The sequence below is a fragment of the Halichoerus grypus genome, chromosome 6, assembly GCF_964656455.1.
Source record: "Halichoerus grypus chromosome 6, mHalGry1.hap1.1, whole genome shotgun sequence".
Classification (NCBI taxonomy): Eukaryota; Metazoa; Chordata; class Mammalia; order Carnivora; family Phocidae; genus Halichoerus; species Halichoerus grypus.
Genome location: NC_135717.1, coordinates 40,742,034 through 40,747,045, shown reverse-complemented (window position 1 = coordinate 40,747,045; position 5,012 = coordinate 40,742,034). Strand labels below are relative to the sequence as shown.

General features: G+C 54.9%; 1 pseudogene; it reads right to left on the bottom strand.

Moving 5' to 3' along the window:
• Window positions 1-1,917: 1,917 nt before the first annotated feature.
• LOC118548223 (histo-blood group ABO system transferase 2 pseudogene) lies at window positions 1,918-3,163 on the bottom strand (annotated as a pseudogene).
• Between the last annotated feature and the right edge of the window lie 1,849 nt (window positions 3,164-5,012).

The window sequence follows — 5,012 nt, the reverse complement described above, 5'->3', positions numbered from 1 at the left end:
GCCCCTGCCCCTGCCCCTGCTACAGTTCCTGCCCCTGCTAGAGCTGCTGCCCCTTCCCCTGCCCCTGCCAGTGCTCCCATTCCTGCTCCTTACCCAGGTCCTGCCATGGATCCTGCACCTGCCACTACGGCTGACCCTGTCCCTCCCCTTGCCCCTGCCCCTGGCCCTGCTCTTACACCTGTCCCTGCCCCTGGCCCTGCCCCTATCCTAACCCCTGCCCCTACTCCTGCTCCTGCAGGGCTCCCAGAGCCACATCCAGAGCCCACAGCCCTGCGGGGAGAGCTCCTTGTACAATTACCCTTAGTTCCATCCCCGGAACCGACGCCCCACCAGATTATTTCATACCCTCCCCCTATGTTCTTTCTCTCTGGTACATACTAACTGTTATTTTATCTTTTCATGTTCTGTATACTGTTTATTATTTGTTTTAAATAAAATTACTTGTTTTCAATTGAACACGTCATGAGCATTAAGTACATTCCCAACGCTGTGCCACCACACCCCAGAACATTGCTGCAGAGTATCTCCTTCCCCAAAGGAGTCCCCGAACCAGAAGACCTCCCTGCCCATTTCTCCTCCAGCCCAGACCCTGGCAACCCCTAAGCTGCTTTCTCTCCCTGTTCTTTTACCTGTGCTGGATGTTTCTGTAAGTGGAATCACGAAATAGGTGCCTTTGTGTCTGCCCACCTATTTTCAAAGGGGACTCGTTTTCTTCTGTGTTTATTTGACATAGAATTTCCCTTATTTGATATTGAAATGCCTGATGGATTACAGATCAGATGTAATCATAGAGGCCACTTTAGGAATTATGGGCACAATCTCGGGGCCGAGACCCCTGTTCCTGCTGGGACACCACAGCCTGACCCCAGACAGGAAACGGCTGGTTCCTCCTGTGACCCACACAGAAACCAGGGAAATGCAGAAAGCTGGAAGACACACCACAAAGGGCAAAAGCATTGCTCACAACCCAAGGCCAGAGAAAGGCTTCACCTGACTCTGGTCCAAACCATGCTCCATGTCACTGGGTTCCACAGGGACAGAGACCAAACGCATGCAAGTCCAAGGGGGAGGATAGGCACATGGGGAGTGAGAGATGCGGGAGCTCCCGGGGAAGGACTCGGGCAAAGGAAACCCTGTGGAGGCAGCACTGGTCACCCTCAGACCGGCAGGTGTCTGATCTCGGGACCAGCAGCTCTAGGGAGAACGTGAGGAAGCCGAGGTCCAATGCAGGGCCGCTGGAGAGAAGTGTGTTGGGCACCCCTGTCTGGGAGAACAGTGAGCAGCACCCATCTCAGGCCACAGGTGCACCCATCACTTAGCGTGCTTGGCTTAAACCCTCAGTGTGATGGCTCTACTGGGGGATGGGGGGACCATGCCTGGAGGACCCGTGGCTCCACTGTCAGAGGTCGCCAACTTGATCTGTGAACAGTGGGGAAACCCGGCCACACCCGGAAGAATTTCTCGGAAGAGTAGCCATCTCAGTAACAGCTGACCTGGGAGGTCAACCTTCCAGCTGCCTGAGGTGGGATTGAGCCACAGACCAGCACACTAGCCAGAAATGGAAGAAGGAGAACCAGGTCTTCATTTCAATAGTTTCTAAGTTACCGGTTTGTTCCTATGGTTAGTATACTTTGCATTCTAAGATATCTCTGCCTCTCTAAGGTCTTAAAAAAGTTCTCCTCCTGTTCTCTGCTGGAGAGGTTCTTGAAAAAGCTATGGTTTATAGGTAAAAATCAGCCGGAATTGACTTTGGTTGGCACAGCCATGCTGGGAAAAGTATGGAGCTTCTCCAAAATACTAAAAATAGAACTCCTGTATGATCCACTACCGGGTAGACACTTGCAGAAAATGAAGTCAGTTTCTCGAAGTAAGATCTGCATTCTCCCACCCAATCTCCCCGAGGAGGGGCGGCCACCCTTAGCAACAGGGCACCCGTGGGAAGTCGTGGGAAACCCTCCCCTTGAGGCAGGTGCCTCCCTGCACAGGGGCTGCCCCAGGGCTGGGAGGTCTCCACAGCCGAGCATTCAACGTCCTGGATACTAGGAGGACCCAACAGCTGCAGTTCTCACAGGTCCTCCAGGGACATCCCAGCAGCCGCGGGTCCCACAGGTCCTCTGGGGACAGCACCTTGAGGGGCTTGCGGTCCAGCAGGTGCCTGTTCAGGTGGCTCTCATTGTGCCACACAACCTCGATCCCACTGGCCAGATCGACCCCCATCTCCTGGTGACAGGCCAAGGTCAGTTGGTGAACCTCCACCACCGACCCTCCAAAAAAGGTCCCCATGTAGTAAAAGTCACCCTGGTCCCTGGGGGTGTGCGCCTGGGACTGTGGCCGATGCTCATAGCTGAAGTCCTTGAGGGCCGCCCGGTAGAAACTGGGGTGCAGGGTGCCGAAGATGGGGGACAGGATCTCCATGCTCACGTGGTCGCGGAACTTCATGTCCACCTCCGTGCACACCAGGTAGTCCACCTCACAGAGGAAGTGTGGAGTTATTCTTAGAAAATGTATTGAAAGCCCTCAGGAGTGATTGTGGAAGCAGCTGAAACGTCAGCAGCGTTCCTGTTCTCAGGCTATTGAACGCAATGGTCTGGTAGGAACAGGATCCCATGATCCCCAGGGGCAGGGCACAGGTTAGGAGCTAGGGGCCCCGCTTCCTGCACCTGGCATTTGCTCGCACAAACATCCCCCTATTCCCTTATCCCCTGACTGCCTCCCTGTGTGCCTGCGCGTAGGGGAGGGTGCAGGCCTGCTTTACAGCTTCAGGATACTTGCCATCCCTTTGTCCTCCTTTCCCACACTTTGAGGCATCTGCCCTGGCTTTTCTGACAAAAAATGAAATAAAAGCGATGTGCAGAACCCAGCTGCTGCAGCTCTACTTGCAGAAGCAGCCCTGCATGACCACTCAGATTGGGGTCTGAGAACTTTATTTCAGCACACAATGAGAAGAGCTGCTTGCAGAAGCAGCGGATCATCACATGCGCTGCATGGACATGTCCTCCCAGCGCGGGGCGCCGGGGACCTCGAGGACCACCACCCTCCGGCCTTCCGGAAGGGGCACATGGGGCCCGGCAGCCAGCTGATTGGTGAAGACGTAGTAGGTGACCCTGTGTCCCACCATGAAGTGCTTCTCCACCGTCTGCAGGAACAGCTCCAGGAAGACCATGTCTCCACAGGGACAGGGGACAGGACTGGAGGAGGGTCACTGCCAGAGGCTGGCGGCAGGACCCCAGAGCTCGGGGCCGTGCACATGTGCACCTTCATCACGGGGGCAGGCCCTGGGCTGCTTTAAGCAACAGCCACCCTCCTGGCCTGTCCTCAGTAAGTCTGACGGTGGGGCCTCCCTACCTTCTGCTCCCAGAGATGGGGGCCATCAGCGCCCCATCTTACAAAGGGGAGCCCTAGGCTTGGGAGGCTGGAAACCCATGCAGCCCCACAGTCAGCATGCTGTAGCCAGGAACACTCCCCCTGTCCTGAACTCCCAGGCAAACCCTGCAGGTGCCCTCCCCTGGCTGACCCCTGCAGGTTCTGTCCCCACCTGGCATGACTTGAGCACCTTTGGACACAGCCCTTGTTGCTATGCCCTACAGACTGGGCAGAATCAGCAGGGCCGGCCACCTGCCCCACTTTGTTTTGAGTGGGCTGTCGCTGGCCCCCAACAGAGCTGTCTCTACCCTGTAGGGTCCTCCCTTGAAGGCTACTGGGTCTCTGGCTGACAAGGTCCATCAGTAAACCACTGGTATTCCTAGGAGGGGTCACCCTCAAACTCCCCCAGATCAGGAATCAGGTCCAGCCCATGGGCAAGGAAGGGGAAAGAGGACCCCTGGAAAAAGAGGGGGCTTGCTTAGGCCCCAGCCTTGAATCCAAGGGTGTGAGCTTCCGGTCCAGGTCTACATCTCCCCGGCCCCAAGAAGTTGGAAGTCTTGTCCAACAACCTCATGTGGCTGGTCCCCCTTTGAGGGGACTACATGTTCCCCACTGTGGGGACAGCAGCTCCCCCATTGTCAGCAAGTGTGGTGAGCCCCTCTGAGACTGATTTTTTTAAAGATTTTATTTATTTGACAGAGAAAGAGACAGCTAGAAAGGGAACACAAGCAGGGAGAGTGGGAGAGGGAGAAGACATGGGGCTTGATCCCAGGTCCATGGGATCATGACCTGAGCTAAAGGCAGACGCTTAATGACTGAGCCACCCAGGCGCCCTGAGACTCATTTTTTTACACAGGCACTAAGGCTACTTCCCTGTGCCTGCCCCATACCTGGCAGGTTAGTAAATCGCTCACACGGGGAAGGCAGGTACTACATTTAAATAAGGGACAAGCACACACACTCAGGAGACAGGAGTCAAGTCACCAGGGGGCATGTAGAGGCCCAGCCAATGGGGAAACAAGCCAGACATGATGCAAGGGGAGAGAAGAGTACTCCTGGCAGAGTGCACAGCGAACCTAAAGGATTAGAGTCAGGCCCGAGGCACATGTGGGACAAGCACACACCTGGGTGACCCACAGAGCGGGGGCTGCGGTGGGAGAGGTGAGGCTGAAGAGGATGGGCAGGTGGGGAGCGGATCGCAGAGAGGCTCAAAGGTTATGTTCTGAAACAATCAATCTGGTTACCAGAGGAGAATGGGCTCTATACAGCAGAGGACAGGGAGACCCTAACCCTAACCCCTAACGCTTAACCCTAACCCCTAACCCTAACCCCAACCCTAACCCTAATCAAACATCATGCTCAATTTCGAGGACTAACAGCTCTACTCTGAAATTACAAACAGGTCCATCATGTTGGCTTTCACTCATTGCTCCGTATTATACTGAAAGTTCTACCCAGAACAATAAGGCAAGAAATAAGGCATCCACATGTGAAAGAAAACAGTAGAACTAAGTCTATTCAGAGACCAGAGATGACATCATCTTATTTAGAGAGCTTCCTAAAGAATCAACAAAAAATCAGGGCGCCTGGGTGGCTCAGTCGTTAAGCGTCTGCCTTCGATTCAGGGCATGATCCCAGGGTGCTGGGAT